Source organism: Canis lupus, chromosome 30, assembly GCF_011100685.1.
Source record: "Canis lupus familiaris isolate Mischka breed German Shepherd chromosome 30, alternate assembly UU_Cfam_GSD_1.0, whole genome shotgun sequence".
In the NCBI taxonomy this organism is placed as follows: Eukaryota; Metazoa; Chordata; class Mammalia; order Carnivora; family Canidae; genus Canis; species Canis lupus.
Genome location: NC_049251.1, coordinates 19,934,091 through 19,958,847, shown reverse-complemented (window position 1 = coordinate 19,958,847; position 24,757 = coordinate 19,934,091). Strand labels below are relative to the sequence as shown.

At 35.1% G+C, this 24,757-nt stretch overlaps 1 protein-coding gene, 1 non-coding gene and 1 pseudogene across 2 annotated transcripts in view; 2 read left to right on the top strand and 1 right to left on the bottom strand.

The window, feature by feature from the left end:
* Positions 1 to 24,757, bottom strand: part of UNC13C (unc-13 homolog C) — a 542,478-nt gene that overhangs the window by 434,159 nt on the left and 83,562 nt on the right.
* LOC119866975 lies at positions 11,739 to 11,850 on the top strand. Its single transcript, XR_005381924.1, has one exon. It is a non-coding gene; the product is annotated as a U6 spliceosomal RNA (small nuclear RNA).
* Positions 19,589 to 19,931, top strand: LOC102152810 (annotated as a pseudogene).

Genomic DNA, 24,757 nt, shown 5'->3' with positions numbered 1-24,757 from the left:
CTTTTTGCTTAGTCAAATTCTGATTAAGCCTCTATAATTACAAACAAACAAACCTCTGTAATTACATGCTGGATGCTCCTTATAAGGCTGTTCCCAATGCCCCTTGTCTCAAAAGTCCTATCATTGTGCAAGGTCATTTTGCAGTTCAGTGACTTAATGTCCTTAATATAAGATCACAATGCATCCATCTACTTTATAGTGAAACCTCCTCTATAAATAGGATTAAAGTGAAGGTTTTGTACATTTTTTTAATGTCTCAAAATTCCATAAAGTGTTTAAAAATTTTTTAACTTATAAAATATTTACTAGGTGAATATCATTCTATTCAACCATGCTGCTTAGGGACCTGAAAAGATATATATATTCTTATACGCTTAATAAGTGTGTATCTTGAGTATTAAAATCAATGTTACTCATGTGAACATCCTCAGGAAGGAATTCTGAATGTGACTTACAGCAACACATGACCTCCTGAGCACTCAGTTTTTCCTCCTATGTAAGTGAAGTAAGAGGGTTTGGCCAGCATATATCTAAAGTTTCTAGCTCTGAATTCTGTAATTGTGTTCCTCCAGATGTAATTTTCAGTGTAATGAGAATTATTTACTCACTAGTTACCACCCAAAATTTTAATACCTACCACTGAAATTTGAGATATAATTATCTCATAATCTAAGATAAAAGTAAAGATTGTTGTATTGTGTTTCCTCTCTTGGTATTTTAACCTTGCTATAACAGTTTTCAAAGACAATTTAGATGGAAGAGTTCTCAAAGTTTATAAAGAATTTGATATCTGGAGGCCAATCTAGCTTAGGAATTTCCTTAAACTTCATTGCTCTAATGCCTTTCTTTGCTCTCTAGTAGGATAATATAAATCTCCCACTAGTGATAATATTGTTCACTATACACTTAGGAAATAGGTTTGCTTTATTTTCCAGCATATCAAAATACATTTGACTTTTAAGGCATGTGTACTATGCCTGAAAGTCATGAGATGGGAGCTGAAAACAAACTAGAGAAAAGCCTGTATTATAATCAGAGGGTTTTTGAATTGCCATTGACCTTTACAGAGTACCTACTACATGTTAGGTATTTTGCATAGTATTTTACCTGTTGTTTTATTCAATCTTGTCAACTTTCTCGTGAGGCTCTCAGTATTCAATAGATCTTGCCAGGCTGGCTCACATTTCTGTTGGAATTCTGGACATAAGGAGTTGGGTGCTGAGTGAGATATTAATGCCCATATCTCATACTTTTTTGTTCAATTATGGGCTGGGAGAGGTAACATGGAAAATTGCAAAACAATGACTATACAATAAAGATATATGAAAGATATGAACAAGTTGATATGGGAGCATAGAGAAAAGATCTCTTAACTCTGCAGCCAGAGAGGACACTGGGTTTGTAAACAATTCATGGGGGCAATGATTTATGAATGGGCATTTGTCAGTTCAATGAGCCATTCTTAGAGGAAAAAAATTTGCAAAGGCACCGAAGCTTGAAACAGTATAGAGTATTAGGAACTGAAACATGAGAGCGTGACACTAAAGAATTATATGAAATAAAATATAGATGAATAGAGTTTATTGCATAAAAATCTTGATAGATTCCATTAAGGAATTTAAATTATACTCTAATTATAGTGTAGAACCACAGACTATTTTCAAACAAGACTGACATGTAACATGAATTTTATTTTGTTTTTAAAAATCTAGGCCAGTCCTCTGGACAATAAGGCAGAATAAGATGATACACAAAGATTCTGCTCTCTGGCTCCTCTATATCACAATTCAACTCAAGAATCATAGAATAAATTAATAGTAAAAATCAGGATAGTAAAGATGCAAAATAATTATGTAAAATTATTTTCTGAAAAAATAAGTTTGAGAAATGTTAGGTGATATCTAATTGTGGTTTTAATTTGCATTTCTCTGGTGATGAGTGATGGTGAGCAGCTCTTCATGTGTCTCTTGGTCATCTAGGTCTTTTTTGGAGAAATATCTACTCAGGTCCTATGCTCATTTTTTAATCAGATTATTTGGGACTTTTTCAGTATTGAGTTGTAGGAGTTATTTATATAGTCTGGATATGAACCCCTTATTTGGTATATTATTTGCAAATATTTTCTCCCATTTAGGTTGCCTTTTTTATTGATGGTTTCCTTTTCTGTGCAAAAGCTTTTTATTTTGATGTAGTTCCAACAGTTTATTTTTGCTTTTGTTTTCCTTGTCTTAAGACATCTCTAGAAAAATGCTGCTATGGCTGATATAAAAGAATTACTGCCTGTGTTTCCTTCTAGGAGTTTTATGGTTTCAGGTCTCACATTTTGGTCTTTAGTCCATCTTGAGTTCATTTTGTGTGTGGTATAAGAAAGTGGTCCAGTTTCATTCATTTGTATGCAGCTGTCCAGTTTTCCCAACACCATTTGTTGAAGAGACTTTTTCCCATTGTGTATTCTTGCTTCCTTTGCAATAGATTGACTGTATAAACAGAGAACCAGAAGTAAACCTATTCTGTTCCACTGATCTAAGGTAGAATTTTTTTTTTTTATCCTAGAACCAAAGAGATAAGAAATAACAAATGTCGGTGAAGGTATGAAGAAAAAGAATCCTTCTACACTGTTGGTAAGGCATGTAAATTGGTACAGTCATTAGGGCAAGAAGTATAGAAGTTCCTCAAAAAATTATAAATAGAAATACCATGTGGGTTCAATAATTCTACTTCTGGGTATTTACCCAAAAAAAATGAAAAACACCAATTTAAAAAATATATATGCACCCTTCTGTTTTTATTACAGCATAACTTAAAATAGCCAAGGTATGGAAGCAACTAAAGTGTCCATAGATTCATAAATTGGAAAAGATTAAATTTATTATATATAATATATATAACTTATTTTATATATATAATGGAATATTACTCAGCTATAAAATAAACTATATACCCAGTCATTACATATATATAATATGTATATTATATATTATTTTATATATATAATGGAATATTACTCAGCCATAAAAAGGATGAGATCTTGCCATTTGTGACAACATAAATGGATCTAGCGGGCATAATGCTAAGTGAAATAACTCAAACTGAGAAAGACCAATACCATATGGTTTCACTCATACATAGAATCTAAAAAACAGAAGAAATGAACAAAAAGCAAAATCAGACCTATAAATGCAGAGAACAAACTGATGGTGGCTACAGGGGAGGAGGGTGAAGTATAATGCTTTATGACGACTGGTTAAAAAGAGGGAATGTACGTATGAACAATATCATTATGTAAAGAAGATAAAACTGAAGATGCTGTGAATTTTTTAAAAAGTTACAGGTATGCTATAAATATCTTTATGTCAATTAATGCTAATACTTAAAGATAATTTTCCAAAAATATTAAAAATATAATTTCTAAAAATAATATTTTACAAAAATAGAAAAAACTAAAGCTATTACTAAGGAACTTTATCCAGTAGGAAAATCATAAGAACACTAGATAATTTTTTAAAGTTTTATCAAGTATAAGTAAATAATATCAATAACACAAATTTGACTATAGAAGTAAAGTGAACACACAGAATGCAAAAAGAGGTACATTTTCTAAGGCTAGTATAAGCTTATTATTAAAATCAGAAAATGATAGTACAAACTAAGATTAGATAGCATCATATAGGAGGGCTCATAAGCAAATTCCTAAAGAAAATTTTTGCATTTGATGTAGTGTGAGTACACTTATCCAAGTCGGGTTTATTCCCAAAATAAAATATTGCTTTATCAATGTAAAAATATATCAGATTTTTGCTTCCAGGGGAAAAAAAAAGGATGTATTTACTCTCCCTATTACTCTAATTAAATACACCTAAAAACTTTGGACATAATATATAAAATAAACACATATAAAGTTCTGAAAGTTGGAGAGATGGCATACTGGCTAGTAACTTTGAACTCAAAGTATAATACAGTGGTGAGTTTTTTGGGTTTTCTGTTTGCCTCAAATATCCTGAACTGCAACCCAGAGATCTCAATGGTGCAGACAAGGAAAGGCTCCAAGGAAAACTCTTTAGCAGGAGAAACAAGAAGGGACAGGCCACTAAGACAGAAACCTTAGATAATAATTAACCCACTCTAGCCAAAAGTCAAACACACAAAACCCTGTGGCCACTGTTTTCTACTCCCAGCGGTGAAGGTCAAAAGGAGTGACTAGACTTTTCCCCTTGCCAGACTGTAATGAGGTACTTCAGTCCCCCATATAGGCTGGAGTGCTGTCAGAGAAGGCCAAGTAGGGAGTTGTAAATCACACAGCCTGAACTTTTCCCCTACAGAAGTAATAATGAGATTCCCTTTCCCTTCTTACAGGAATGGTATTAGAAAAGGCCTAGTGGCAAGTCAGGACTTTTATCACTACTCAGCTCTAACAAAATCACCCCCTCAATGTGATTGGTGGCGACACAGGAAGCAGCAATTAGGCACCTGTTCCCTTCTAAGCTAGGGTGGTATAAGCAGAGACCCAGAGGGAAGCCTCAACTTCCAGTCATGCCTACAGCAATAACACAAAATTCCTCCTCCTGGGTATCTATGGAAACCAAGGGGAAAAAAAAAACAAAAACCTAAATTTCCATCTCCACCTTGAAAAAAATGAGTCTTCATTCAAGCACTGGAGCACTGTCAGACAAAATAAAATACAAGACTTGAGATCCAGTCTTATAACATGATACTCAAAATGTCCATATTAAAATCATTTGTCATACCAGGGACTTTAAACTGAATGAGGAAGACAACAGATGCCAATGTGATAATCCAGATGTTAGATCTGACAAGGATTTTAAAGCAGCCAAAATTTTTTTTTTCAACAATTATAAATACACCTGGAACCAATGAATAGGAAGTATTACTGAAGGAATAGACACTCTGTTTTTCTAAAGATTTTTATTTATTTATTCATGAGAGACACACAGAGAGAGAGGCAGAGACACAGGCAGAGGAGGAAGTAGGCTCCATGCAGGGAGCCCAATGCGGGACTCCATCCCGGGACTCCAGGATCATGCCCTGGGCCGAAGGCAGGCACCAAACCACTGAGCCACCCAGGGATCCCGCAAGGAGTAGACACTCTCAAACTGAAGATAGGAAAAGCAAATAGAAATTTTAGAAATAAAAAATATAGTGACTGAAATATTCCCAAGTGGATGGACTCAACAGCCACTAGAGAGAAAAATCAGTGAACTTGAAATATAAAACAGTAGAAATTACATAGTCTGAACTACAGATCCCATAAAGAAGTGTTAGGAACATGTGAGATTATGATAAAAATATTTAAAAATATAATATTAATCTCATTGGAGTCCTAGAAAGACAGGAAAAAAAGAATAGAATTCTCGGTCTATGCAAAATGCTTTAACAAAATATCATTGACTGAGTAGCTTAAGCAACAGGTATTTACTTCTTACAGTCCTGGAGAGTGGAAAGTCCAAGATCAAGTTACTAACAGATTTGATTCTTGGTAAAGGTTCTCTTCCTGGGTTGCAGAGATCTACCTTCTCACTGTGTCCTCACATGACATACTGAGCTCTGGTCTCTCTTCCTATTCTGATAAACTGATCCCACCATTGGGCCCTACCCTCATGACCTCATCTAAACCTAACTAATTATCAAAGTTTCCATGTTCAAATTCAATCACATTAGAAGTTAGCATTTCAATATTTGAATTTGGGGACAGCACATTCAGTCTATAACAGAGCTGGAAGTGTATCCAACAAAAAATGACTAAATTATCCAAGTTTGGCAAAAATTAAAACACAAATCTGAAGAATAAGCTGATAAACCATAAACAGGACAAACAGAAAAATTCATGTCAAGACACATCATAAACTCCTGAAAACTAAAAGAAAAAAAAAATGTTGAAGTAGTAAGAGAAATGGCACATTATCTATAAGGGAGAAACAATTTGAATGAGAATGGAATTCCTATCAGAACCAAAGAGGCAGAAAGAGATGACGTAACACTTTTTAAGTGCTGAAAGAAGAAAATGATCAACCCAAGATTCCATATTCAGTGCAAATACATCCTTAGGAATGAAGAGGCAATCAAGACATACTCAAATGAGGGAAAACTATGAGACTTTATAATCAGTTAACTTACTTTAAATGATTGGCTAAAATTTTTTTTTCTAAACAGAAAGGAAATGGAAAAAGAAGGAATCCTGAAACATCAAGAAAAGAGAATGAATGATAAGAGCAAAACTATGGGTGTAGACAGTATCCTTTCCTTTTCCTCCTGAGTTCTCTACATTATGTTTGATGGTTGAAACAATAAGTTTAACACTATGTAATGTGGTTCTCAATATATATAGAGAGGACATATTTAAGACAATTTGACTTTAAATGTGAGAGAATAAAGGAATATAGTGGTAGATAAGGTTTCTGTACTTCATTTGAACTTGTAAAATGTATACCCCAGCCAACTTTGACAAATTATGTATATGTAATGCATAGTGGGCAAGTTAATGGCCCCCAGAGACAACCATGCTATATACTTGGAACCTCAATAATTTATTTAACATGGAAAAGGAAATTAAAGTTGCTGATAGAACTAAGTTTCCTTATCAGCTGACTTAATATTGGATTATTTATTATCCAGGGTATCTGGTGGGTCCAGAAGGACCTCAAAGTGGAAGAGGAAGGTAGAAAAGTGAGGTCAGAGTAGTGTAATATTAAAAAGCTCACCACACAGTGGTGCGTGGGTGGCTCAGTCAGTTGAGCATCCAAATCTTGGTTTCAGCTTGTTTTGATTTCAGGGTCTTGGGATTGAGTCCTGGGTCATGCTCCGTGTTCAGCAGGGGGTCTTACTGGATTCTCCTTCTGTCCCTCTTCTCAAGTAATAAATAAATCTTTTTAAAAATGCTCAACACACAGCTGCTGGTTTTGAAGACAGGGAAAATGTCTATGAGCCAAAAAATCTGAGTGTAACTAAAAGCTGGAAAAATCTTCAAAACCTATTCTTCCCTAAGCCTCCAGAAGGGAATACATAGCTGTACTGTTACCTTGAGTTTAGTCCAGTGAACCTGTAACAGATCTTTCACCTTCAAGATTTTACAAAAAAAAAAAAAAAAAAAAACTATTAGTTTTGACATTTTTTAAGGAGGCAATAAAAAAATACATAATGCAATACTTAGAGTAGCCACTACAAAAGTTATACAAAGAGACATATTGAAAAACTTACAATGTACAATAATCTATAGAAATGCAGAAAAGATAAAAACTAGAAAATACAAACAGAAGACAAAGAATAAAGTGGCAGATTTAAGCCTTATCAATAATTGCATGAAATGTATATGGTCTAAATATATCAAATAAAAAGACTTAATGGAATGGATAAAAACAAAACATCATGACCTACCTATATGCTGAGGAATTCAATTTAAATGTAATGATATAGGCAGATTAAAAATAAACAAATGGAAAAAGATACTATACAATCAAAAGAAAATAGTAGTAGCTAAATAACTGATAATGTGGACTTCAGAACAAAAGAAAACTAATAAAGAGACACATTGTATAAGGATATAAAGGTGAATCCACCAGGAAGACATAACAATTCAAAATGAGTATGAACCAAATGCAGAGCTGCAAAGCCTGTGAAACAAAAGCTAATGTAACTGAAAAGTAGACAAATTCACAATTATTTTAGGTTACTTAAATCCGCACCCTACAGTGATGAGAATAATCAAAGAAAATATTAATACATGCAAAGTTATGCCATGTTCATGAACTGAGACCCTTGAGATACCAAAATGTTGATTTTCTCCAAATTATATATAATCTTTAAATATATATATTTAAATCTTTAATTAATTTATATATATATATTTAAATCTTTATTTATTTATTTATTCATGATAGAGAGAGAGGGAGAGGCAGAGACACAGGAGGAGGGAGAAGCAGGCTCCATGCTGGGAGCCCAACGTGGGACTCGATCCCCAGACTCCAGGATCGCGCCCTGGGCCAAAGGCAGGTGCTAAACCACTGAGCCATCCAGGGATCCCTTTTTTTTTTTTTTTTCATAATTTTATAGTTCTAATAACCAAGACTGTGATATCAGTAGATAGAATAAAACATCGACAAATGCAACAAAATAGAGAACCCAGATAAAGACCTACACAACTCATTTTTTTATAAGGATGCAAAAGCAACTCAGTGGATGATAGACTTTTAAATGATGCTCAAAGCAACTGAATATTTATAAGCAGAAGCACACCCTCAACCTAAACCTCACATTCTAATGCAAAAATTATCTTAAAATGAATCATATTTAAATATGAAATAAAAATTATAAAAATCTTAACTCAGGAAGTCTTCAAGACATAAAACTTGAGTTATTAATCATGACATTAAAAGCATGATACAAAAAAATGAAAAGCCAGTGATCTTGTCTTAAAAAACTCTACTCTTTGAAAGCTCATGTAAAAAGGATGTAAATAAAAGCTATACACTGGAAGAAAATATTTGCAAACCACATATTGAAGGAAGGAGTGGTATCTACAATATATAAAGAACTCTCAAAACTCAACAGCAACAACATTCATACACAAAATCAAAAAATGGGCAAGAGATGTAGAGACATTTTACTGAAGAGAACATATGAATGACAAGTCCATGAAAAGATGATTAATGTCACTAGATATTCAGGAAGTGCAAATTAGAGCCATAATGAAATGTTTCTATGTACCTATTAGAAGAGCTAAATAGCAAAAACATTGATAATACTAAGTGCTAGAAAGGCTTCAGAGAAACTGGCTCTCATACATGGTTAGTGCAAATGTAAAATACAATAATTCTCAAAGAGTTTGACAATTTCATATAAAATTAAATATACATCTACAATTCAGCCTGGAAAAATAACACATCCACATAAAAAATTACAAATGACTTTTATTAACAGATTTTAATAGCATCAAACTAGAAACAACAAAGGTGTCCCTCAATAGGGGAACAGCTAAACTGTGATATATCCCTCTCAAGGAATACTAATCAACAGTAAAAATAAGCTGATATACACAGCAATTTATATCCCAAGGGCATTATTTTTAGTGGAAAAATAGCCAATATCCAGATGACAGATACAATTCCATTGTTATAAAATTATACATATGAAAAACAGATTAGTGGCTCCCAGAGGTTATGCAAGGTTAAGCATGGGAGAGATAGATGAGAGACTACACAATGATTACACAATGATAGCACAAAGCATGATGGCATAGTTCTGTATTTGGACTGTAGCTATGGTTAGACAGTCTACATGAAATGACAATTATGTGTACACATTGTACAAATTGTGTACAAATTACTAGTCTTTATTGTACTCCAATTATATATCATGTAACCATTGGGGGGAATGGAGGGAAGGGTATATGTGATCTTTATATTATCCTTTCAATATCCTGTTAATGTATATATATTTTTTTAATTAAGCAGTTAAAAAATTTTTTAAAATTAGTTATATTTAACCAAAAGTTAAAAGTTCTGTTCTTTAAAGACACCATAAAAAATAAAATAGGTACAAAATTAAAACATTAAAATATGAAATTTATGTATACATTTATAAAATTTCATCTAAAATACTAAGTAGACAATCCAACTCAAAGTTGAACAAAAAAATTTGGACACTTCACAAAAGAAAAATGCATAAATGGCCAAAAAGGACAAAAAAGAAGCTTGTCATGTCATCATTTGGGAAATAAAATTTACTACTTTAGATACTATGATATATACTGTGGAATGGTTGAAATTAAAGACATAAAACAGTGCTGATAACTATGTGAAGCAACTCAAACTTGCTTACCCTGAGAATGTAAAATGCTACAGTCACATTGGAAAACAGTTATTTCTTAAAAATTTAAACATGGTATCAAAATATGGAAAGATCTCAGATGTCCATCAACCGTTAAATAGATAAAGAAGATGCAAGTTTATACAGACACCTACACCCACACTGGAATACTACTTAGTCATCAAAAAGAATGAAATCCTACCATTTGCAATGGCATGGATGGAACAAGAGGGTATTATGCTAAGCAAAATAAGTTAGAGAAAGACAAATACTGTATTATTTCACTCTTATATGGATTTAAGAAATAAAACAGATGAACATAGGGGAGGAGAAGGTAAAATAAGGAAAATAGAGTGAGGCAAATCGTAAGAGACTCAACTCTAGGAAACAAACTGAGGGTTACTGGAGAGGAGGGTGTGGGGGGAATGTGGTAACTGGGTGATGGGCATTAAGGGGGCACTTGAAGTAATGAGCAAAAGGTGTTATATGCAAAGTAATGAATCACTAAATCCTACCTCTGAAACTAGTAATATAGCATATGTTAATTAAATTGAATTTAAAGAATTAAAATTTTTAAAAAGCCACCCTGAAAAAAATCTAAACATAGTACATTAAAACCTAAATGTGGACAAACTTCAAATATATATAGAATATGTTATATCTACATAGATATAGATATATGTTCTATGTATAAATTGCCATAAGATCCAAAGCACAAATTATCAAGAATAGGAATGACAAATATATCACATCAGAAGTAAAGAGAGAGAGCAGGAAAATGTATTTGCAACATACAAGAGAGGATTAGCTTAGCCTCCATAAAAAGAATTTGAAGAAAAACAGAAAAATAAATTGCATGTTTAAGTGCATTTCCTAAGAGGAAATTAACAAAGGAAAAGGTGATCAAACTGTTTGACTATGGGGATTGTGAAAGTTAATATTAAGCACCGATATTTTATTTCACAACCACTGAAACGGAAAAAAAAAAAAAAAGAAATATCTGAGACTGTCAGGTTGTTATGGATGGAAACTCCATGAAGAACTGTTAAAAATTTATAGGGCCACTTTTGAAAATGAAATTGCAGTTTCTAGTAAGGTGGAAATTTGCTCACCCAATTGCTCAACAAATTTGTTAGGTATGTAACATGAAGAGAATCTTATTTCAGATGCAATGAAACGCCGAGACACCTGCACCCCGATGTTTATAGCAGCAATGTCCACAACAGCCAAACTGTGGAAGGAGCCTCGGTGTCCATCGAAAGATGAATGGATAAAGAAGATGTGGTCTATGTATACAATGGAATATTCCTCAGCCATTAGAAACGACAAATACCCACCATTTGCTTCAACGTGGATGGAACTGGAGGGTATTATGCTGAGTGAAGTAAGTCAATTGGAGAAGGACAAATATTGTATGTTCTCATTCATTTGGGGAATATAAATAATAGTGAAAGGGAATATAAGGGAAGGGAGAAGAAACGTGTGGGAAATATCAGAAAGGGAGTCAGAACATGAGGACTCCTAACTCTGGGAAACGAACTAGGGGTGGTAGAAGGGGAGGAGGGCGGGGGGTGGGGGTGAATGGGTGACGGGCACTGAGGGGGGCACTTGATGGGATGAGCACTGGGTGATATTCTGTATGTTGGTAAATTGAACACCAATAAAAAATAAATTTATTATAAAAAAATGAAGAGAATCTTACACTTATATAGCAGATTACACATAAAAAGATGTTTACTACAACATTATTTGTAACGGAATACTCTACCATATTTTTCCTATTGATAGGGAATAATTTTGATATATTTGTATGGTAAAATGTATTTAAATAAATTAGTTAGACAAATAGACATCAATGCTAGTAGTTTTTAATATAACATTGAGTTTAAAAAGCAAGTTGCAGAATTATCTAGTATGGAATGCTCATTTTGGCAGCACATAGACTAAAGTTGGAATGATACAGAGAAAACTAGCATGGCCCCTGCACAAGGATGACAGAATTATCTAGCATGGCATCATTTCTAGATTTATGGATAATTATTTCTGGAAAATTATAGTATATCCTAGAAGAATATATACAGGAGATTTTTTTTTTATAGTGATTGTCCCTAAGAAAGGAAGAAAAGACCAGAGAGCAAAATAACCTTTAAAAGAAGAGCAGTAGCTCCTTTCGCATCTATTTACTAAGAAAAAACATTCCTCTCTGCCTCCAGTGACTGGCTCCTTGAGCCATCAGATATTCTTTGGTTTCTCTGGTTACCAAATCTTATCATACTTTCATGATATCCCATCCATTACACACGGGACAGGGACGCCTGGGTGGCTCAACGGTTGAACGTCTGTCTGCCTTCGGCTCAGGGCCTGATCCCAGAGTCCCGGGATCGAGTCCCACATTGAGCTTCCTGCAAGGAGCCTGTTTCTCCCTCTACCTGTGTCTCTGCCCCTCTCTCTCTCTCTGTGTGTTTTCATGAATAAATAAATAAACTTTAAAAAAAAAAAAAGTTGCACACGGGACTGCAGAGTATAGAGCAAATAGCATGCAAACAAAAATGGCTTGTTGGAATCCTAGTATCTCAGAACACAAAGGCTTCTAGAGATCATGTTGCCTAGTGGGCTTCAAAATTGTGTTCTGAGAAGCCCTAGAGCTCCTAAGAGAGCTTCACTGGGTGAGGAAGGGCTTGGCAGCTAGGACTCTGCACCCACTACCTCTGATTCAAGTGCAGAGGTTCTGACTTTATCTGCTTTATAACTGGGTCTGAAGGCTGTGTTTCTGAAAGCAGTGCTCTTAAGAAGGAGGATGAAAACCCCTAAGTTTAGTCATTAATTTTATTTTTTTAAGAACATAATGAGCCATTTTCTAGTAAGGTCACATAACTCTTCTATGTTTAACTGATTTGATATTTAGAGAATTCTCGGTGCAATGGGAAACCGCTCAGGAAGGTACATGGGAGCTCATCATAACATATAAACAAGGAGGGTGCTTTTCCAAGTGTCAAGTCAAAATGAAGTGATAATTATGTTAATGTACCAACACAGCAACTGTGGTATAAATTCAGGGAGAAGGAGAAGATAGAATTTGCTCCCTCAAATTAGGCAGTGTGCATCGCTCCCTGCTCTCTCAGTGAGAAGAATGAGTCCTCCTCAACTCTTGGATTCATTTAACCTAGTGTAACCCTGTAAATAAGCATTATGTGTTAAAGAACATGCAATGGGGTGTGAGCTTTGAGGAAGCAATTGTTTAGTCTAGTATGAAGTTGAAGAAGGAAGAAGAAGTCAAGCTTTCCAACCCTGTCATTAGCTAGGTAACCTCTAATGGAAGTCATTCATGAAACTAATAAGTTCTCTTCAAGGAAATCACAAAAACGGATAATTATATTAGGCACCAAAGTTCATGAGGAAGAAAATTCACAACAAAACAACTTTGATCTTTGCTCCAGGCTCTGCTTAATGGTCTGAAAAACTAATAATCATTAATTCTCACAAAAGATGTCATATGGCTAGAGCTGTAATGTTCAAATAATATTACACATTTTCTAATGAGCGAAAGCCACTTTTAATCATTTTGAAACCAATTACCACAAAATGCATTATTTTATTCCTGTAATATCTTCGCTACAAGTCTTCCAAACATGGACAGCAATTTCACTTCCCAGGATATACCCTAAAAACACAGAAGTTGATTTTGCATTCAGATCTCATTCCACCTAACAGAATAATGACATTTTTTCCTACTCATCCTGATAAAGAATTTTTGAAAATTGTCTCTTAGAATTTCCAAAATTCAGAATTATCTACTAATAATTCTACTTTAGAATACCTGCAACCATACTTAGAGATGATGTTTAAAATAGATCTCTTCTTCGTTGCTAATGCCTAGGGAAGATGGTGCAGCCATAAAGTAGAGGGACTTTGATAGGAAATTGTTTTCACAATCTGTCTGAACAGATTTGGCAGGAGAGGGAATACTCACCCATAGTATTTCCATCCCCACCCCTGCGAGTTACAATCCACATTATCTCATGGTTCTACCTCTTACCAAGGAGTGTCTGTATACACAGAGCTAAGGGGATCTGGAGAATTCTGAATGGAGATTAATTATAAAATTATTAGTCAGAGTATATAGTTTGTAAAAATTTTGTCTCCCCTGGCAAAGAAGTTGATATTTTTAACTCTCAGTTTTGTAAACCTTTAGTTGGAGGCTGAGACAGCAATATACGGAAAAGATTTCTAATCCTAGGAAACATCTGTCAATGCAGGGGTACAGAAGACAGAAAAGGTGGTTGGGGTAGCCCCATAAACAGGTGGAAAAGACAGGAAATGAACTGAAAGTCTGGACCCATGCCAGGTTCTGACTCTCTCATTCCATATATCAGATTTCCTCCCAGCCAAATATATAAAAGTAAACCACCCCAGTATCAAACAGCCACATGGAATGCTTCCTCTTCTGAATTTGCTTCCTCTTCTGAATCTGCTGTCTACAGAGTTGCTTGACTTTGTAATATTCCCAACTGTAGACTCTTCTCCTGTAATCACGGAGTCAAACCATGGAGAGAAATCCAAATAACCATATATTTTTACAGCTTTAATCTATTGCCCCTAGTCTTTAGTCAAAATAATAGAAATGGAGAGAAACATCAAGTTACAAGTAAGTGAAAGACAAGCCCCTCTCCTTTGATCATCAATAATTCTTACCCAGTTTTGGAGGAAAATCTATACTCTTTGGGGGTTGGGAGAGGAAATTTGAAACTTGACATCACATCTACTACATACTATTTTTTTCTTTACCTACATTGAGATTTTAAAAGATTTAAAAACATTTTTTTGTAGAAATAACAGAAAAACTTCAAAAACTTTTTACAGAATCAAAACCAAAATACTCTTGAAAAAATTTTCTGAAGTATGTTTTACTGTTTTATAAAGTGTAGCAGAGCACACAGAGTCACAGAAACATCATTCTTTCTTTTGCTTATACTAGTTCTCAGTATCTCAGTATAAAAGATTAAAATTTCAATCCTCTCAAGATTCAATTCAAATCTTCTAATGAGAAGTTTCATTTCAAATTATGCATTGCTCTTTTTATGTAATTCTAGAATGAAAATAAAGAGGCCTTAAGAGATGGTCTAAACAATTCTCACGTTTCCTTAAAAGTAGATGGCAAAAGCACTTGAAAGTAATGGGAATAACGCTATTTAATATAGAAGTTTGAGAAAAGTACTTCCATAAGTGTTGTATATCAGTCTAATACCCTTTAAACTAATAGCTGAGTTCTCATTCTGTAGGAGAGCAGTGCCACTGAAAGCCAATTCTCTTCTAGTTATCAGTGGGTTCCAAAGTCAGATTAATACCATAAATTTTAAAGACTGCCTTATTTTATTACCTCTCTGCAGATTGTGAGCTCCTTCAAAAATGGGAACCAGTGATTATCTTTATAACCAACTCTACATTCTAACTCCATGCCTGGCACATACTTGTATATATCAAGCCATACATGAAAGTATGGCAAGTGTGTCAGAAACTGGGTTTAACCGATTTGGAAAGGTTTATATTGTTATTTGAATGATTATCATTTAAAATACAAGTTCTCTTTTGTTATAACCTACCCCCTATCCTTGTACCAGATAGTCCTTTTCAGCCTTATTCTATTCAATGACTGCTATTTCAAAAAAAAAGTAAAATAAAAAAGTTGGATGCCTGGGTAGCTCAATAGGTTAATCGTCCAACTCTTGATTTCAGCTGAGGCATGATCTCAGGGTTGTGGGATGGTGACCCACGTTGGGCTCCATGCTTAAGAGTGGAGTCTGCGATTCTTTCCTTCTGCCCCTAGTCCTACTCATTCATTCTCTCTCTCTCTCTCTCTCTCTCTCTCCCCCCCTCTAAAACAAATTAATATTTGAAAAAAAATCAGGAAGTCAGAACATGGGTTGGCATTTAATTGATATGGGAAATATATAAAACAAAGAAAATAAAAATAGTCAATTTTCTATCAATGAAAATAAGTATTTTAGTAATAGATTGGCTAACTTTGATATTGTTTATTAAAAAACTAATTTCAACACGGTCAATTGATTTCTATGTCTACTAATCTGTGAAGCTGCTACGGAGAATTCATTTTTCTAGGAATGCAACATCATTCTTTTTTTTAAAATTTTTATTTATTTATGATAGTCACACATTGAGAGAGAGAGAGAGAGAGAGAGAGAGAGGCGGAGACATAGGCAGAGGGAGAAGCAGGCTCCATGCACCAGGAGCCCGATATGGGATTCGATCCCGGGTCTCCAGGATCGCACCCTGGGCCAAAGGCAGGCGCTAAACCGCTGCGCCACCCAGGGATCCCTGCAACATCATTCTTAAAGTATCTTTCATTATACAGTATAGTAACATTTATGATGAAAAAAAGCAAGGAAAACGCTTTTTCTGTCTTTTCTGTCTTGCCTGCTACTGTCAGTATCACCCTTGATTCAACTTTCACTGCTCTAATTGCCATTAAACACATGTTGGGGAATGTCATTAAAAAGACATGAAAGCTGTCTCACCTGTGAACTGGACAAGGGCATTTAGAGGCCCCTCACATTCTTCCCTGTCCTTAGAGTGTGGATTCCACTTACCTTTCCTGCTCCCAGAGGCTACTCCAAGGTCATAATTTTGAGATAGTGATGTGCTAATGAAATCTGAATAAACACAAGACAACTCTCACCTACCAACCTGGAATGGCCTGTCTCTATCTTTAATCTCCCCTGCCCTGAGTACAGGGGCCAATTCCAAATTGGGATAGCTCCCAAGAGGGTTGCAAACCAACAATACACATGCTGATTTGATATTCTGGCCAGACTAACCCTGAGTCATATGGTGGTTATCTATAAAATGTCTTGTCAGAGGATGAATGGAAGAAAAGAATGACTGGAAAAACAAATTTGTTGGGTAAAAATATATGAAGACATATAAAACAGCAAAGAATAACTTTATTTGAAAGGATAAAAGGATGACTTTTTTGCTGAAACTAAAGAAAATAAGAGAAAAAGGATGTGCAACAAGATGCTTACATGCTACTTTTCTTCTAAGCAAGCCCATCACAAGCCATTCTGTTAAGCTTTCAAATCTTAAACACATCAGCAGCAAACCTGAAAATATTTTTACTTGATATATTTAGAGGTTAGAAGAGTTTAGGTGGTCCTAGGGGGGTATTCAGAGTTCTTGTTTTAATATTTATTCACTTCCAGATGATTGGAGGACCAGTAATAATTCATTTTTATAAGAAAGGAAATTATCCACTCTGATAAACCCAAATTCTAGGCTTCAGATTCTGCTCTCTATATATTATCTCCTAATGCTATAAACATGAATCTCAGAGGTCTTATAATTCTTTCTCATTTCAAATGAAGGCAAATGATTCTGAGATGGATTCACTACATTACTTATATCTGCTGAGCCAAGGGATCTGAAAATACTGCTATATCAACAAATAGAATTATTATAGCTCATTACAACTATATCATGAAGTACCTAGTACCTAGTACTTGCTGTCATTATTGCATTTAAGAACAAAGTATCTACTTGGTGATCATCGCTACTTGGGTGAGCCCCAGGCATCTCATATTCAGTAAATTTTAAAATAGAAGTAAACTATTGTTCTGCTAATCTTATTCCTGCATTCTCTTTGAGAAAAGGATAGTAATGGCTTCTATCCGGTCATGAAGTCAAAGCTCTGAAGTCACCCTCAACTTTCTATTCTATTCATTCCATTCACCTCCAATTCAGCTTGTCACTAAATTTGGTTGAACCATCTCCTAAATCCCTCTCATATTCACACTCTTCTACCTAATCCTATCACTGCCATAGTTCAGATTTCCATGATTTCTGAAATAGTATGATTTTCTTCCCTTTGAATTTTCATCACAAACTGATAGAAGTGTCTTTTGTTGTTTGTAGTAGGGGGTGTTTAATTTAAAACTTACTATTCCTTACCCATGTGGGGGCTTTACGATACATTAAACTTATGTTTAAAAATGAATCATCCAAAAGCATGTATCTCTTCTCCTTTTTGTCACATAGGTGATAATAAAAGATTAAAATATATAAAAACTTCAGAATAGGGATGCCTGGGTGGCTCAGTGGTTGAATGTCTGCCTTTGGCTCAGGGTGTGATCCCAGGGTCCCAGGCTCCCTGCAGGGAGCCTACTTCTCCTTCTGTCTGTGTCTCTGCCTCTTTCTCTGTGTCTCTCATGAATAAAAATATATATATATATTTAAAAAATAAAAACAAAACCTTCAGAATCAAGGAAGCAACATGAAAGAACCTAAAGTGGACAGTAAACTTATTCTGAAGAATGCTTCACAGATTCCAGACTGAAAAGTGTTGGGAGCAGGAGTGCGGAAGGGCAGCAAGGACTATGCCAAGAGAAAGGAGCTGAAAGCAAGAGGATGATTTACTATCTGAATACAATAGGTCCCATTCACCACCATACACAGTTAAACTGTCACTGTTTCAGGAAGGAGACACAAGGTTTATTCTCATGAGAGATTAAATCTGAGAGGTATGGACTCCAAAACTCCAGGAAAATAGTGAGCATGAGATAAAAACAGCAAAGTTAAATAAAATCCTAATATGAACTATTGAACTATCAGACTGCTTACTCAATCTACTTCTACAGCCACAAAAGTAGGCAATGCCTCTTAAAAGCTATTCAGTTAATGTGTTGAGAAATATAGGTGAGAAAAATTTCCCAGAAGTCAGAACAGGAAGAAAAGGGCAACAAAAAGATAAATTTAGAGACCAATCCTACATGTCCACTCTCAAGTTAAAACAATTCCACAGAAAGGAACAAAATTTGTGGAAAATAAATCAATTCAAGAACTTTAGGGGAAACAAAAGTTACTACAGACAAAAACATTTCCAAATATGAATATATTCCCTCCTTCCCACTGCCCCCCACCCCCCAAAAAAAAAATTTTAAAAAGTGACTGTCATATGGATTCCTTCTCAGGAAGTTATTGATCTCCATGATTACAAAGAACTAATTCCTAAAAGAGATCGAATCCAGGCAGCATATGAGAGTAAAGGGAATTCCTAGGATGGTTGCCAATGGAAATCCTAGGAAAAGTGATGGACCAGGGTTCCAGAGCAATAAGCCCAGGACCAATAATACTGATAGTTGTCTTATAGGTATAATGGTACCTATAGGGAAGAAATGATTGGGACATAAAAGTTTAAGCAAATGAATGAATAAAGCAATTGATAATTCTAAGTAAAATGAAAGATGTTCAAGTAAATAAACTTAATAGAATTCTCTTGGGTTTGTAGTAAAAACTATATTCATATCATGATAAACATAAGTGAGAACTATTTTAATTAAAATGTGAAATATACAGCAATGGAAAGGTGAGTAGAGGAGAAATATGTTGAGTTTAATGCTTATCTACTATAAAAACTATTAGATACTAATTAATATTGAGAACCAAGGGACAGCATTATAAACCATTATTGTGGTATATGAAAGCCAAGATACTTTTGAGAGATTTCTGTGAAATTAAGTTATTAAAAGAGAGAAAATAAGGTCTAGTCTAATTCCATTACATGTCTTTTAGATCATGGATTAATACAATACATTCTTGAGCTCCATAGTGCTGGAGAAAAAGAAAAGTGCCCTAGATCCTTTCAGGACTCTTGATCTTTTGTACATGACATAAATCAAGTGAAGGATGAGGGAGGAAAAATCCCCTGGATCGCTACAGGATTAATTTATTCAAACGAAATAACAGAAAAATACACAACATGCAAAAGTCTTTTGAAGAAAATGAAGGAAAACCACAGAATATGCTCAAAGCTGAGGGAGACTGCCCTTTGGAAGAGGTACCACAGGAGGCAGAAAGAAATTCTCAACCTTCCAAAGAAGGTGTAAGCTCAGAATCAGAAGGAATTCTTAAGAGGGCTGACCAGATCTGATCAGGGGTTATAAGAGGACATTCTCATGAGGCATTTGAGCTGAAGAAATGATAAGAGGTAGAGAGGAGTTAGAAAGGCTTAGTGAAGAGAAAAAAGAAATAAGTTTGTGATGATGCAGTAGAAACAAAGACATTCATGCAGTCATCCTTATCCTGTGTGCTTTAGGCTTTGAATTTTTTTTTTCTTGGTCTGATATTAAAATCTGGCTCTTGCTTTCTTTCTGTTAGTATTTTCTGGTTTATCTTTGACTTTCATTTTACTTTTAATCATCTGGTGAAATTATATCTTAGGGAGTTTCCTCATTATCAGAATCTCATCAGATACTGTATTTTGACACATTCTTTGAGAGTTTTTCAATTGGAAAGTTTCACACACATATGCATGAAATTATATTCATTCTATGTTGCAAAGTAAAACATAACAGGCTGCAAAGCAGTATATTTAGTATCAGCTCACATATGTAGGATTAAATCTCAAATCGTGGGTACATATACACATATGTGTATATGTGTCAAAAACTTAAGTGCTTATTTCTGTGTCATGCGAGTTCCTTTCACTTATATGGATTTTTTCATGAATATGTGTCACACACATACACAAAATTAAGGCTTTATAAGAGTCAAATAATTTGCTATCAGCTTATTACCGCAATGGAGGCACCTAAACTCTTGATGGAAGAACTATTTAAAAAAAAAAAAAAAATGTAAACCTCAAGTTATCTCTGGATCTCTTAGCCAGAGGAATAAAACTGACATTTCAGAGAAAAAAAATAAAATACATTCTCTGAATATGTTATTTTAATGATAAATTAGTACAACTTTGTTGAGTTATAAATTGGTTAACCAAGATGTTTTATTTCCCTAATAGATTTAAAGATTTTATATGCAGAGGCAACATCTTACATGTTTCCCATGTAGTCAATATTTCCATCACTCTTCATTCCTTTTGTGTAGATTTCTATTTCTCTCTGGTATGATTTTGCTGTTTCCTAAAATACTTCCTTGAACATTTCTTTGATTGGCGTTTCCTAATGTCTTTTACGCTCTAGCTGCTTTTAAGATTTTTTTTCAGAAGTATAAAAAACAACCAAAATCATACGTAACCATAAAAGACCCCAAATAACCAACACAATCCTGAGAAAGATGATTTCAGGCTACTATTATAAAGCTAGAGTAATCAAAATAGTATAGTGGTAGCATAAAAACAGACAAATAGACTAATAGAACAGAATCAAAAGCCCAGGAATAAACCCATGCATATATGGTAAATATTAGTTGACAATATATAAGAAGAAAGCCAAGAGTACTTAATGGAGAAAAGAGTCTCTTCAATAAATGGTGCTGGGAAAATGGGATATTTGCATCTAAAACAATGAAACTAGACCACTATCTTAAAGCACCCACAAAAAAATAAACTCAAAATGGATTAAAGACTTAAATGTGAACTCAAAACCCATAAAACTAAAAGAAAACTGAAGAAAAAAATCTTCTGGACACTGGTCTAAAAGGCTTTTTTTGGATAGGACACCCAGAGCACAAGTAACAAAATAACAAAAAGTACAAGTATATCAAACTAAAAACTTTTGCACATCAAAAAGAAACTACAAACAAAATGAAAAGAAAACCTATGTGGAAATATTTGCAAACAATGTATACAATAAGGGTTAATACCCAAACTTTATAAAGAACTCCTACAACTCAATAGCAAAAAGCAATCAATTTAAAAATGGACAAAAAAAAAAAAATCAAGATTGTGTGGGGGGATCCTGAGCTCACAGGGACATAACCTACAATGACATGTAGAACCATCTCTGAGAACAAATTCTAGAGGAATTGATTCAAACCAATTAAGGATATAAAGAAAAAGCCACATTGAGATGAGTAGAAGAGGCAAAGACAGTTTTGCTAGGACCCACACCTCTGGTGTGACAACACACAAGGACGAGGGCCTCCCTGAAGAAGAAGAGTCCCAAGGTCTAAATTGGTCTTCAAGGCCCTCTGGAGAGGCACTGTAAGGCAAACATCTATAAAGTCTGTCTTGAAAACCAGTTGAGATTTTGTTCAGGAGAGCTAGAAGGCAGTAGGAAATGGAGACTCCACTCTTATGAAATGTGCATACAATTCCACTTGCTCTGAGTCCCAGTACACAGGCAGCATTTTGAAAAGTACCTTGGATACATCTGAAGAAGATCCATTGACTAATTTTAGGGTATATGCCAGGATAGTGATATGTTGGAATAATCTTCAGGGACAGAAGCACTCGCAGGCATCTTCTTCCGCCCCACTCCCCTTTTATCTAGCTGGCCTAGCACTGGTGAGCAACATTTTTGACACTTGCCATCTACTGTGCTAGCACCATTTACCCAGCACCAAAGCCCCTTCCAAGCAGCCCCCTTCCCCAGCACTCTTGGCAGGCATCCTCAACCAGAACCAGAGACCCTCCTAAGTGGCTCCCCACTCTAGTGCTCCTGGTAGATAGCCTTAGCTGCCACCAAAGCCCATCCCAAGCACCATCATCCTGCGGAGCCAGCACCACACTATAAAACACCTATCAAAGTCACAGCCACATCTCATGGCAAGCTGTTCAGTATGCCTACATAGTTTCAGCCAGGTCTCTCAGCTAGATGGGCCAGTTGTCAGTTCTGCTCACAAGCATGGCCACAGTTATGGCTAGACCTTGCAGACAGCCATGCCAGAAAACAGCTCTGCATACCAGATTCCCTATCAATCATGAACCAGCCACAATAGAAGAGTGTACACAGGTCACACAGGGGACAATCCTGAGGTCCTGGCTCAGGTAAGCAGGTGGATTTGTACTATTGGGCCCCATAGGATACCTTCTGCATAAAGCCAGTCCTTCAAGCCTGGGGCATCTAATTTATCTCCCTAAATCACAGAAAGAGAATTAGGCACAATGAGGAATATGCCCAAATAAAAGAATAAAAGAAAAATCTAAGAAAAGAACAAAATGAAATGGAGATGGGCATACCATATAAATAGTTCAAAGTAATGGTCATAAAGATGCTCAATGAACTCAAGAATGTACCAATATAGTGAGAACTTCAACAAAGACAGAAAATATAAAAAAGAACCAGTAAGGGCTATAAAATACAATAACTATACAATGTCCTAGAGGGAATCAATAGCAGATCAGATTGGCAATCTTCAAGGCAACAGTAGAAATCAACAAATAAGCTAAAAGCTATAAGAACAGCTAAAAACTTTTATGAGGGTATTTTAAGGGAACTCTGGATAACATAACATTAAATTTATAGAGGTTTCAAAAAGGGAAGAAAAATAGCAAGGGGTTAAAAGCCTATCTGGAAAAAAATAGCTGAAAAATTCCCTTACCTAGGGCACCTGGGTGGCTCAGTCATCAGCAGTTAAGCATCTGCTTTTGGCTCACGTCATGATCCTAGGGTCTTGGGATTGAGCCCGACATTAGGCTCCCTGCTCAGTAGGGAGTTTGCTTCTCCCTCTCTCTCTCCCCTGCTTGTGCTCCCTCACACTCTCTTGCTCTCAAATAAGTAAAATCTTTTTAAAAAATTCCATAACCTGATGAAGGAAACAGACACCCAAGCCTAGAAAGCAGAGTCCAAAATAAGATGAACCCAAAAGAGACCTATAGCAAGGCACATTATAATCAATGTGCCAATAGTTAAAGAGAAAATATTAAAAGCAACCAAGAAAAAAACTAGTTATAATATACAAGGGAACTACCATAAGATTCTCAGGTGATATTTTAGCAGAAAGTTTACAGGCCAGAAGAGAGTGGTAGGATATATTAAAAGTACAAAGTAGGGGATCCCTGGGTGGCTCAGCAGTTTGGCGCCTGCCTTTGGCCCAGGGCACGATCCTTGGAGTCCTGGGTTTGAGTCCTGCGTCAGGCTCCCCGCATGGAGCCTACTTCTCCCTCTGCCTGTATCTCTGCCTGTATCTCTGCCTCTCTCTCTCTATGTCTATCGTGAATAAATAAATTTTTAAAAAATCTTAAAAAAAAGTGCAAAGTAGTGGGCCACCTGGGTGACTTAGTCAAGTGTCTGACTTCAGCTCAGGTCATGATCTCAGGCTCCTGGGATCAAATCATGCTCCCCACTGAGTGAGGAGCCTGCTTATACCTCTGTCCCTTCCCCTGCTTGCTCTCTGAAATAATAATTTCTTATTTTCAAGAAAAGGTGCAAAGTGCCAGAGAGCAAGAGCACAAGAAAGAAAACTGTCAACCAAAGGTACTAAATCTGTCAAGGTTATCAGAATTAAATGGAGGGATGAAAGAGTTTCTCAAAGAAAAGCTACAATTTCATCAACGCCAATTCAGCCTCAACAAATGTTAAATATACTCCTTTAAACAGGAAAAAAAAGATCATAATTAGATATTAGAAAATTATGAAAAAAAGAAGTATCACTAGTAAAGATGAGCATATGTTAAATATAGTAGACCAATCACGAACAAAGCTACTATGAAGGTTAGAAAACAAAAGTAGTAAAAATCATTTAGACCTATGGCAATTAGTTAAGTGATACACAAAATAACAAAATAACATCTAAAACAGGATATCAAAAATATAAACCATGGTGGAGGGAGGGGGAATAAAAATGTGGTGCTTTTAAAATGCACTTGGACTTACACAACCATCAACCTAAAATAGACTGCTATATATAGGATATTATATATAAACCTCATAATGACCACAAACCAAATATACCGGTAATAGATATACACACACAAAAATATAAATAAAGGAATATAGATAGAACACTAAATCACCAAATTCTAAGGGAAGAGAACAGGAAAGAAACATAACTACAAAAACAATCAGAACGCAACAAAATGGCAATAAGTATGTATCTATTAATAACTACTTTAAATGGAAATGGACTAAATGCTCCCATCAAAAAACATAGGGCGGTTGAATTTTAAGAAGACTCATTTATATGCTGCTTACAAGAGACTCACTTCAGATATAAAGACACATACAGAAAGAAGATAAAGCAATAGAAA